Here is a 13417-nt window from a genome sequence, read left to right as displayed (position 1 = left end):
CTCTCGATCACGACACTCGAGTTTGAAGTTTCCTGCTCTACGCATGGAGTCTAAGGTCCAGGTTTAGGTCATCTGTTGATCTCTCAGTAGGTTCTCGCGATTTCCGGTGGTTGTTTGATTTGCATATTCTAAGGCGAACCCATGTATCTGTTAAGGACACGTCAGAGTTTAAGTGTTCAAAAAACCACCCGACATTCCTGAGCCTGGCTGCCTTCGCCGCACCCTTACTGAATCCATTTCTCAATACGGGAGAGTCACCATAGGCATCTAGCGGTCCTTTTCGGGATCATCCCGCTATTTTTGCCTCTGTTTTTTTCTTACTCTAGTTTTGCTGTTCATTTCTATTCTGTATCCTTCTTCGTGGGTTCACTCTCTTTTCTCTTTCAGACTTTCTACATACTAAGAGATGTATCTAGACCATTCCTGCTATTACCACTTTAGGTAGCTCAGAAAGGAATGTATATCTTGATCGTTATGAGGCGGAGCAGGTCATCCTTATGTTCTTTCAATTGTCTCATGTACTAGTGGTTTGTCTTAAACAGGGGCTGCATATAATATGGTGTGATAAACCACTTCATCCGCGTGTAATTTACGGATGCATCTAAGGTCTCAGTTAGCGCAAGTATAACGAGGATCTCCAACGTTGCTTTACACTTTTTGCGGGGGAAGGGGCGGAGGAAGAGAGCCGTCACTGTATTGATGAGAAGATGCGCGGTCAGCTGTGGTGTTCGTTTCCTCAGCTTCTTCATAATACTATAAGCTGTTCCCTAGGAATTAAGGTTTCACTTTCAAAACATTCTCGCTTGACCGTGCTCATTGCTTACTTAAGCCTACTTTGTTTTTCGCCAAAATCCTCTCTTCAGTTCGGCCGCTCGCAGACTTCTCCATTGAAAATATGTATTTAGCTCGTAATTCTAAGCCTGTCGCCTCAGCATTACAGTGCCGCATACTGTCGTTATGCAAGCAGTCACCAGTCTTTCCTTCTCTGAAGGCGCACAATTAACACAACGGTCTTCCAGTAATATCTCTCTGGACGGATTCTCCTCGAATGCTTTCACAGACCAACCATGGTTTCCACTCCCCTATCCGTGAGAACGCCTATCGACGAGAGGACGATTACCGATCGAGGGGAATATTGCCTAATGGTCAATACTACTAAAGTTCTTGCTTATAAATTAAACCATTTTCCTCGTTAAAGGTGAGTACCAATGTGCTACCCGCAATAGACTATCGAGTTCAAGTTAATCCCTCGCAAGTAGGTACCTTTTCGTAACAAGCCAAGGTACATCAGGTGCTACCTGTAATATACCGACAGTCATTGCTCTCGTTCTCATTGAATATGTGGCCTTCTCCTCCACATTTTCTCCTTCTTCTGGGTCAGCAAACGACTTAGCCTCTTTTAAGTTTACTAACTGTCGATAACTTAAGTGCTACTTCAGACAGTAAACTGATAGTTGCCGCTTGTGCTTCCTTGTCGTAACTTCAGTTATATCTTTACACTAATGCTTGGGCTAAAGTTGCGCTTATTTTCCTGAGAACATCTGTGTAGAGAAAATTTCAAGCATCTTGTCAGAGAACTACTTCAGATCCAGAAACAAATTTTCTTTTAGGCACGGCCAATTCTACTGTTGTTTTCTTCAACGTCCAATAGTTCTGGATAAAATTTGACCTTGTGTCAGATAAACTGTCTTGAAGATAATAATGTATTCAGGCCATATTCTCCTTTTACGTGTCGGATTTCGTCATCAACCTTGGGCCATGCTTTCATGGTTTCCTTTTGAGAATACAAGGGAGCATAGAAACCGGTGCTGCTTCTTTCACAACTTTCGACTATTTTATGATGATTTCCGTTCCCCGGTGAGAAGCGTTTTTAGCTTCTCGGGTTGAAGTCTGAAAAAATACTCTGCTCTCTCCTAACCCCCTCTCGAGTTTGTTATCCTTGGAGTTTTAGGGAGGTGCTGCTTGTATCGCCTATGTGAAATTTGCTCCCATCGAAGCGTTTTTTTTAACTTCACGCTGTTATACACATCTTGAATGGCTTTCACTTTGTTATTAATAGCCCGATGAACTTTGTTTTTGCTCTTTATGAATTCAAACAACTCTATTATTTCCCTCCAAAGGGACGAAAAACGATTTCTCCGTATTCAGGAACTGCTTTTCTGCTTGCTTGTAAGGCTACTTTTTTCCAGTAGGAATTCTTGGGAATGATGTACTCTTTTGGAACACCCCTTTTTCCAGAATTCCTGCAACATAAGATACAATCATATGACCTTAATCGAATGAAGGGATGCGGTTGATGTGCCTGTGTCCGTCTGTCCCTGACAGGCACTTTTCACAGAAATGGTTGTCCTTATTGAAATCAAATTTAACTGCGTTGTGTTATCGCGGTTCAGGAAGTGTCCCCTTCGGACTACTGGCTTTCGATGGACTGTGGCTGTGGGATTTATATCATGATTTGACGTCGGATACCAGTCGACTCAGCTGTGAATGAGTACCTGAGTCAAATCAGGGTAATAACCTCGGGCGAGCGCAATGCTGACCACATTGCCTCCTACTGTGTACTGTAGTGTACCGTTACGGTTTTTAATGAAGTGCTCTAACACCCATCAAGGCCCTGATCCAATATGGATTGTTACGTCAACGATTATTATTATTAGTATAAACTCAAGGGGGGTTTTCACTCAATTTCTCCAAAAATTTGATAATATACTATTATTAACTTAATTTGAGCAGGTATCAATATGGGGAGTATTTTAGGTCCTGGTCACCATATAGAAGTAGCTTCATGATTTTTTTAGATTTTTCGGTTGGGTAGTTTCTGAGAATGGGTCCGTTAAATAAATCATCACTTTCCACCCCTCTCACTCCCCGCCTTTCTAATAAATAGCAAAACTAAGGCCGGCTTCGACAAGTACTAATCGTTCATTTGATACCCCACATGACTATATTATATAAAAATTTTACTAGGAGGATATCGCTCATTGCATGTCTGGGCGTTCACAGTGCCCACCTTCTCACCAAATTTCGTGTCAATCGGTATAGCCGTTCCTGAGAAAAGTGCGTGTAACAAACAGACAAACAGACAACATCCGGAACCAATCTTCCCATTGATACCAATGACCCCCGAAGACATACCTCCAGTAACCACAAACGAAGTCTTGGAAGCAGCGAAAAGAGTCCGGAACGCCGCAGCCCCCGGCATGGATCGAATCCCCAATAAGGGGCTGAAATTGACAATCAGAATGGCACCAAGCATGTTTGCATGGCTATTTTCAGACTGCCTAAAAATACAAAAGCTTGTACTGATCCCGAAGAAAGGTAAGTCGATAGGTGAACCACAATCCTTTAGACCTATCTGTCTTCTGAATAAAATGGGCAAGGTCCTCGAGTGGGTAATCTATAACTGGTTATATCCATTAATTGATAGTGGAGGTTATTTATCGAATAGGCAGTTTCGTTTGCGGAAGGCTCGGTCGACGGTTGATGGTACCAAACTGGTTTTTGAACTAGCAAGAAAAGCCTACGACGAAGGAAAATACGGCGCACTGGTGACTCTTGACATCAAGAACACGTTCAATCCTGCCAGATGGAACCATATCATCGAAGCGCTCTTCGCGGTAAAATCACCAAAATACATATTAAATATAATCTTCGATTACTTCCGACAGTGGAAGCTACTTTGTGATACGAACGAAGGCTCGAAGATGTATGTAATTACGGCAGGAGTTCCGCAGGAGTCTGTTATGGGCCCTCTGCTATGGAACTTAATGTATAATGGCGTTTTGCGGCTTCCTGTAGCTAAACAAACCGTTGTCGTCGGATTCGCAGATGACATTGGAGTGGTTATAACATCCAACCACCCTGACAAAGTAAAGATATTTGCAAACGAGACTATACGGACGATCAAGTTTTGGATGGAGCTTTCCGAACACAAGACGGAGTTGGTGATCTTTAGAAAGCGGCGGAAACAGAAAACTGTTGAAATTTGCATCGGGGCGTACGTTGTTAGTTATCAGCCATCGCTAAAATACCTGAGAGTAATATTCGACTCCAAGCTGAGCTTTAAACCCCACTTAAAATTTAGTGGGCAGAAAGCGGCGACAATCAGCTCAACACTGGTAAGTATGCTCCTAAATGTAGGCGGCCCGACGCACAGTCGACAATTACTCTTATCGAGAGTCGTCAGCTCTGTACTTTTATACGCGGCACCAGTATGGGCGTCGGCGATAAAAATCGGAGAAAATCATAGACAGCTTCAAGTTCGATTAAGCGCTCTCCAAACATGTTGCACCTACCGAACAACATCTTATTAGGGAGCATGCGTGATTGCGGGGATGATCCCGGTAGATATTTCGTACGATGAGGCAAGTCGTCTGTACGAAAATCAGGGAGCTAGCCTAAACAAGCAAAGTGAGCGTTTGCGGTCATTGGCTGCATGGCAAACAGCATGGGACCAGGCGGACACACAGGCTTATCCCAGACATAAGCATGTGAACTATGCGAAACCATGGTGAAACGAGTTACGATCTGACGCAATTCTGAATCGGACACGGTAGATACAGGAGCTACCTCTATAGGTTCGGTCTAGATGAATCGCCCGATTGTCCTATGTGTGAAGGTACAGCCGAAAATGCAGAACACGTTTTCTTCGCCTGCCCCAGATTTAAAAGCTCAAGGAGAAAGCTTGAAACAGAGCTGTTTAACGGTGGAAAATCTGATAAAGTACATGTCGCAATCAAATACAACATGGAACGCGGCAATTGCAATAGTGAACTACTAAAAGCAGTATAAGTACAGCGGAGACATATAAGAGAAGCTACTGCAATTAACGCCACGCAAAGCGGTAATAGCTCGTTTAGAGTGAACAGCTAAGATCTGAACAGCCCCGCGAAGCAATACCGGAACCTCGGAAAGAGTGTGGAGAAAATATGGGAGCTTTTAGTCGGTAAGAGTCCGGCATGCGTGTTCTAGATTACAGATGCGTATCCATGATGGATTTCCTCCAGCCAAAAAAAAAAAAGACAGACAGATATTGAACCGATTTTAATAAGGTTTTGTTTTGCAAACAAAACCTTAAAAAGGCAAATGCCTGCTGGAATTTAATTTGCCCCGTTCAAACGCATTATTATGGGGTAATTAAAACAATGAAAATAGAAAAGTATAATTAATGTATTCCGATAGGTATAGGTGGGAAATACAAACCTTTCAGTGTTAATTTCAATCATTGCGTGACATTCCTTCTGAAAAAAAGAGAAAGCTGGTTACTATGTGGGATAATGCAATATTTAGTATACTTAAAACGCGTACGCACTATGAACAGTTGTTTTTTCCCATGAACTGTTTAAATATTATACCAAAGAGGCATAGGTGGATTGTTTAAATTTCAACTATATTGATTTCACTCTGAAATGTCAACTACCCAAAACCAGTAATCGCATCCGGAAAATCAAACTTCCGATGATTCCGTATTTAATATTTTGCCTTCTCACAAGCATGATTCTACATTTTCGACCCAATTCCACTTGCGTATAAAAAGCCAAGACAGCCGCTCCGTCTGAATAAACACTTGACAGAGCCTTTAGAACAAATGTCCATTCTCATCATAACTTCCCTTGGAAGAATTCGGCATAAGTAAGGAAACACATTATATCTTTTCGTGACCAGTGCTTTTTTCAGCACCCTTCACGGGCTCTTGTAAACTTCTTCAAATTTGCCAAAAACGAAATGTATACGTAATACTGAACGGTTGGTTTGGTTCGGATGGAAAGTACCATCCTACGCGGTGAATTCGATTGGGAACACACAAGAGTCATTGAGTCGAGTCCATGCCAACTCCCGTTCAAGGTTCTCGAATTGAGTGCAGTGTTGATGAAACTTTCTGGCTGGGACGTGCTTGGTTTTATTATAGATGAATACGTGCGTATATCTGGGAGGACAAGGAGTTCTGAAGGTCCTTCATATGCAGGACGGTTGGAGAAAAAGAATTCACTTCCCTGGAGCAGGGGTACTCCGATTAATTTCTGAAGTGACGCAGATGATGCTTTCAGCGACAAACCATGAATGCATAAAATTGCTTAAGTGATATTCAGAAGGGATACAGAACACCGAACCCGCCAAATGAGCGAATTTTTCATTTGTAGTAATTCAAGGACCCCAAGTCCTTCAAGTTCCTGAATCATCAATACCTTCCTCAGAGTACTCAAAAAAGACCCTCCCGCATCTCGAGAAGTTTTCGGACGTCTGACTCTCAATCGAAAAAGTTCATGTTGGAAGTGGATGAAAATGAGCGAAGGAGGAAAGTAAATGTTTATATAAGAACTAAAGGAATTGAAAGCGGGAAGCGATAAAACGATAGGAAATAGAGATTGCTGCCGGAACCTCTTTGTTCGTGAAAGCACTGGTTGTCTAATGTATAGAAGAGGTTAGATCCTTGAAAATGTTATGCACATTATATACACAACCCCAGAGCAGCATATACAGACGAATACGGAACGGATAGCCAGCCAGGTATGAGGAAGTGTATTTGTGCTCAATAGATATGTTCCGACTTTCGTTCCGGACATTTAAATCCCCAGAAAAAAACTCCAACATTGACGTCCAATATATTATTCACGTTCAATTCGATAAGCGGAAAACGAATGAAAGGAATTTGGAATTATGAAAAGAACGGAGAGAATTGAAAATGAAAAGTATATGTGCTTGCCCGCGGTCATTATTCCTTTGAATCCCTCGATGTTTGTATACTTCCACACGTATTAAGGGAAGCGCTTCATTTCAGTAAAAAGTGTGATAATGAATCGACTGAATATTAATTTGGTTTTCACTGATTTTTGCTTTATAAATTAACGTATTCGAAACCACGCAGTGAATGCGAAATCGACAATATTCAGAGATGAATAGAATGCATTTTATCAATAATTGCATGCACTTTCAGATATTCCAATTCAAAGGGGGCACTTTTAATACCACAATCCAGATACACAAAAGTTTCATATTACCTGGCCAACCGCTTACACATTTTTTTTCAGTTCCAGCCTTCGGGTATACAATTTTTAGTTAAAACAACAAAAAACAGTTAATTAAAAGATCCATTGATGTGCATCCCTTCAATTTGGAATGCTCAGTTGATGGAAGCAGAATCAAAACTCGAACCGGCCTCACGCACGGGGGGCCCCTACGAAAAGGAGTACTTAGTATTCATCCTGGATAAAAATATATAATTTAATGTCAGTCTACAAACAACAGAAAATACGAGCTCTACTCCCGACATGCAGGCTTTTCACTCAAATCCTGTTGTAACTGTCGCGCTAAACTGACACGTTTCATGTTAAGATACTTTAAATTAAATTTTTGATTTGCTTATTTTTTGTATCTTTATATTTATCCTGTAAGCGGGAAAGTTCTCACTTGTCTAGACTTCAAATCGCTAGAACGAAAAATTTTCATAAGCTCCCAATACTGCTGGAATACCTTTGTCTCACTCACTTCCTCAATAATTAGAGAGATGATTTGTGTTATATTTTTTCCTCAATTGTAATTGATTTCGTTTGATGTAACGATTGAATGGTGTGAGCCAAATTGTTCCCTAATTGATAGCTAAATTCAATTCATCTTTAGGAAATTTTGTTCAATAAGGGAAAACCGTTACTCCAATCTATTCAACTGGATATTATCTGGGGCCTATGATGAAATATTCCAAAAGTGTAGATACTTCCGAAATCTACCAGGGACTGGTAATACATAAAGGCCCAATTATGTCCAATTAGTGGAGAATATTTTAAAATCAAACTGCAAACCTTCCTGATGAATCCTAACAAAAATCAATTAATTGAACTTTCAGTAGTCAGTTGTTCTGCTAATTAGTTGGAACAAACTTTATCCCTTTCTGATATAATTGCCGCAGAACTTTAGATACAGTTGTGAATAAAGTGCTTTGCAATGGCAAATCGAATTCTGATCTGTGGTCGCTGTTTGAATAAGTTAATGGGTATCAGAACTGGTAACATTTGGTACTCGGCAGGTATATGTAGTATTGTATATTGCCTACTTCATTGCGGTAAATGCCTACGTGAATAATAAAAGGAGGAAATCTTGTTTAAGTTTCCTGATTTTACTTAGAACTTATTTATTAGCTCTGCCGGCGATGACGCGTGCAAGTAAAAAAGGCGAAAAAAAGTTATTGCGGCATATGCATATTTGAGGATACTGGAAGATGCAAACGCACGCGCTGTTGGAGGTTGGCATTATAATTTTAATTGTTACACGTTTGTTTCATCGTTTACCAAGGATCCCCATGCATACCTCATCTAGTAAACCGGCCGTCGATTAAAACGTCGCTCATCAGACTAAATACTCCGCGGTATCTGAAGAAAATAGTGACCAGCTGCTTCACCGATAGGGTACAATAACAACGGAGGCAGATATTACTTCTATGTGAACATCCTCATCTTAGATTAACTAGCGTGTAGTGCTACGGCAAGAATTCCGACGGTCATACACAGTGCGTAGAGTTCACCACCTTCCAATGAAGTTGTTTTCTTTTCTTGGACGACTCAGCATGGCAACAAATGATACGAGTTTGCAATTGCAGCCTTGAACATATTCCACCCACCGCCACCCTGCCCTTTGCAGCTAATGTCAAAATAAATATCGGTTTTGAAAAGTACTAGTTGGGACCTTTTCTTTGATACTCCATGTGGCTATGCTTGATGAAAAAAATTGTACATCCCCTTTTTGCATGTACCCCCGTAACAGTGTGACTCACTACATGCAGTGAGGTTTACCGACCCAACCTTTCTACCAATTTTCATATCAATAGAGGTAACCGTTTCTGAGATGGAAAGTATGACAGACAGACAGGCAGACGGACGAAGGGGGCGACCCCAGTTGGCGGATTGGGGCATAATTATTGATGTATAAATATGTATTTAGGCAGTTTTCTTTTCTGATGGTATATGGGTTAGTGTTTGCTTACCTCTGGTGCGCGCACCAAAATGGCATCCATAGCCACCCAAAATATGAAATTACTATGAAAGAATGAGAAGGAGGAAACTTACCGTGCCGGGGCTCGGAACCCCAGCACCAGCGGCTTTTGGGAGTTAGCAAGTGGGCACTCGGTCGTCAATATCCTCCTCAATATCTCCGTAGTGGATAAGTTGGCCACCGTGGCATCTAACGCTATAAGTGTTTTAGATTGAGTTGGAAAAGCAGGTGTTCATGCAAAGTACGATTCTACCCAGATAACCAGTAACAAAATCGGTGAAAGATGAGTTGAAAACAGATCGCTGGGCGACAAGGACGGATACGATACCGATCGAATAGGTTCAAGAGGAGCGACAGCAGAAGGTTCTCCGGAACCAAAAAGTTCGCCAACTCTGAGATCTTCGCGAATGCCAAGGATCATAAAAGATAAAACGGAGGGAATGGCAAGGTAATGGACTATCTAAAAATTGCCATCTGGTTAGAAGTTATGTAGAGCAGAGCCCTAATCCAGAAGAATTACCCTTCACACAACTTGATGCAGAAAGAGTTGAGTTGCCCGAATTCATCATGGGAAGGCACAACGTGCACCAAGCCATAAAAAATACGGTGAGAACTTGCTGCCCAACGGTGTCACAGGCGACTCAAGTGACAGCTAATTATATTGTATTCAATCTACCACCAAACAAGAGAGTGCGAGAAAACGATGTGGACTCTCTGTAAAATCAGCAGGTGTCTAAGAGGAAAAAAGGCATACAAATAGTTCTGAAAAACCGAACTAAAAGCTCCAAAAAGAGAAAGTAGGTCACCAAGTGTGAGCTCCGGCAATTGGATCGGCAATCTGAGAGAATCGATTTCTTAAAAAAGTGCTTCAAATGCCTCACATTTGATCAATTCGGGAAGGCATGCACCAGCAGCATTGATCGATGCGATTAAAGCGGAAGGTGCGGATAGAAAGGTCATATTGCCAAAGAGTGCAATAGGGACCCCAAATGCTGTGCCAAAGAAACGAGATACAGGATAACGGGCATAATGCCGGAAGTGATAAATACCTGGAATTTAGAAAGCACTGACTTCAATGAGAAAGTGAGATTTATTCAAATAAGCTTCAATCTTTATAGGGTATATCATGGATTTACTCGTGCAGGCCACCTACTGACCCTTTAGAGACTGCCGCATGGGCGTATGGGTTACAAATTCGACAGGCGGAGCGGCAATATGGGCATCTGGTCAATAAGTCATATAATGCACTGGTAGTCAGACAGCCAATGGCTTTGCGTGGGCGAAAATAAAAGGGGTATATGTGTACACTCGCTGCGCCCCACCAAGTTGGACACTGTCTGAATTCGAAATGCTTAACAATCCCGACACAAGGGTCGTAGTCCAAGTGTGATTGCCGGTGACTTCAATGCTTGGCTCTTGAGTGGGGCAGCGGACACACAAATGGAAGGGGCGCAGCCTATTAGAAAATGTTGTGCAGTAACATATAATTCTGGCTAACGAAGGTTATGCAAACACCTTCCAGAAAGAGGGGTTTACCTCAATCGTAGACCTAATCTTTGGAAGCTCTGCGCTGACGCGTGGTATCTTCTGGTTCTCCAGGGAGGGCTACACGCACAACGATCACCAGGCAATCTTCATTGAGCTATGCGTCGAGCCACATGATAGAGAATCATCATGCCCCAAACCGATGTCAGGCTGGTCTGCAAAAGTTTTAAGCAGACCTTCATAGAGGTGTGGCTAGACAAAGCTAATGAAGCAAACGTCTGTACGAAAAAAGCTGCCCATGGGGTCCAATTCATCGGCAAAGCATGTGACGCGGCCATGCCTAGGAGGTGCTCATTCCTCAGACCAGACCAGACCAAACTACTGGTGAAATACAGAACTGACCAGCCTTTGATAAGCCTATCACCGAGCCAGATGAGTGGCTGAGAGGGTAGTAGACAGAATCAACAAAGAGCAAGAAGAGTGCGCCTATAAGAAAGTCCGCAAAACCCCTCAAGCTCGCCATCCAACGGAGCAGGACGGAGCGCTTTAAGGAGCTCTTTTCGGAAGCAAACGTAAACCAATGGAGAAGCGCCTATAAAATCTTAATGGGGCGATTCGGAGACTTTCTCATCTTCGCAGATCACGTGTCCTATCCTCTTGCTAAAAATTATCCAGGGGTTATTCGCACAGGAAGAACAAGTGGGTAAAAACCCCACGCGCTGGCGTGTCCAGACCAGTGTCTTCTGAAAATTTCTGCCTCTTCAATAAAAAAAAATACAGACGGACGACTTCCAAAAAGTCAAACAACAGTGAACCCCGCTTCGCAAAGTTGAGAGGAACTTCTCACCACGTTGACCTAAACTATAGCACAGTTTAATGCATCAATGCAGACCATATTCCAGAAGATTATGCATAACCAACCACGAATCGTACAGAGAATGCAAATGGCATCAGTCAACATAAACTTGAGCTGTACAAGATGTTAATCGACAATTCTATAGACATTTTGTTGATCTTCGAAACGCATTTTACACAAAAGAACCACTTCCAGACGGTAAGATATACATTCTTCATGATAACCATAAGCAAGTCTAAAGCGCTTGATGTAATTTTTTCAGCACAACCCCGTATTGGACCTGTGCAAAACTCCTGATCTCATCTATTTTGAGCTACAAACAACATCCGTCGAGACCGAATTTACGTTATCTTCAGACCACCTTGCTGTTGTTATCTTCAGATCACCTTGCTGAAACAAATATCGAAAGCCAAGCAATAAATTTAAACAAATCCGACAAACTAATAAATAAGGGAACAAACTGGTTGAAGTGCAAGAAATACAGCAGCGCTTTTCTCTACGTCAGAGTTCCACTGAAAACGCCATTATATCGACAATCCTGCCGAGCAATTCAATCAACGGATCGTCACACCAGCTGGAAATTCGTCTCCAACAGTCGACGAAAATCCAACAGTTGAACGAAATTTTGGGCGGGAATGGCAGGAACATTGATTCTCGGAACCGAAGAAGGAGCTCACAAAAAACCACCAAGACTGTAAGAAACGCTCTAAAAGCAGAAACAGAAAGTCTCTTCAAGCGCTTCAGGAGCAGTCTCACTCTCTATCACAACAAGGACTCTTTGGAGGGCAACCAAAAACCTGAAGCGACTGTACAGACTAAGCCATCATTAAGGCTTGCTAATAGAAACTGAGCGAGAAGGGATGCCATTAAAGGAGCAGTGTTTGCAACTTATCTGCAGGGACTCGACCTGGATGAAGGTAGTTTGTACTTGTACTTGTATTCTTTCCAAGATGTGAGCATCATTAGCATAGGCCAGTGTTTGGGTGGACTTGAACAGTCTACAAGACTTGTAGGCTTCCCTGATGAAGGGAACAAGTGGTTCCGAAATTATGGTATTTGTACGGTTAATAGATATTACAAGCGAAAAGAAAGGTAAGTCTTAATTATTTCAACTAATCTGGTCATGTCACTTTATATATCTCGTTGGATTCATGTTGTCATTTGAGGTCATCCGGAGATCCTTCCCTGCTTTTGAGCTGGTGGTTCCTACTTGATGGCACCATGTCGATGTTTAACCTTTCATCGTTTTAATAAGTTTCGACGAAGTCGCAGAGTTTGTGACTCCTATTGTTCTTTCCCTTCCACGACGGATGTCAGTGTCCTTATTTCTTGCCCGAAGAGCCGTTCTTCACTCCGGTGTCGATAATATACTCTGGAATACACTACATCTCTTTCCTAAATCTTTCAGCACTGAGGGGCATGGTGAACAATCAGTGGATCATTGCATAGAAAGGAGCCATTTTATATGAATGGGAGTGGTTCGGATTTTCCGGAATTGATCGCTGCGTGTATGCAGGCTTTCTATAGATATCAAAAGAGATTCCATTTCATGTCTAATGATCTTTAAATCAAGAAATGAGAGTTGTTCATTGCAGTCTATCTCCTTTGTAAATCTTAGGTTCCGATGTACCTTATTCAGAACTTTCAGTATCTCCTTCACTTAGTTCTCATGGGTTCCGCATTGCCACCCTTCTAGTTCCTTTGTAGAACTTCCCCCTGAATATCAGCTAACTCTTCGTCATGCATATCCCCGCAAATTTCATGAGCACCCCTATTTCTCTTTTCCCCGCTAAGGACGTCCCATGTTTACTTAGTAGCCACTCTGCCAGATAGACAAACCCTTTCTTCAACGGGATGTTTGGAAAATGGAAAAATTGGAATTGAAAAGATATGTGCGAAATACAGTTTACAGCTTGGTTCATTTTTGTAGAACATGATGTGCATCCATAAGAAGTAAGAAAGCAGCCAAATATTTGAAAGAGGGCAATAGGCTAAAATTTAAAGTGTGTGTAGAATACGCAGAAAAAAGCATCAATCCTGCAAGCAACGTCCTTGCAAATCCTATCAAACATCATCAGAAACGTCATCAATCTC

General features: G+C 42.0%; 1 protein-coding gene across 1 annotated transcript in view; it reads right to left on the bottom strand.

The window, feature by feature from the left end:
- Nucleotides 1-13417, bottom strand: part of LOC119657775 (neural cell adhesion molecule 2) — a 641753-nt gene that overhangs the window by 541334 nt on the left and 87002 nt on the right. Inside the window, exon 2 of the mRNA XM_038064845.1 lies at nt 5203-5240. The gene's annotated coding sequence lies outside the window, so the exon portion shown is untranslated. The remainder of the gene's footprint in view (nt 1-5202; nt 5241-13417) is intronic.

Source organism: Hermetia illucens, chromosome 5, assembly GCF_905115235.1.
Source record: "Hermetia illucens chromosome 5, iHerIll2.2.curated.20191125, whole genome shotgun sequence".
Taxonomy (NCBI): domain Eukaryota; kingdom Metazoa; phylum Arthropoda; class Insecta; order Diptera; family Stratiomyidae; genus Hermetia; species Hermetia illucens.
The sequence above is the reverse complement of the archived record's forward strand: the minus strand, read 5'-3'. Positions and strand labels throughout refer to the sequence as shown.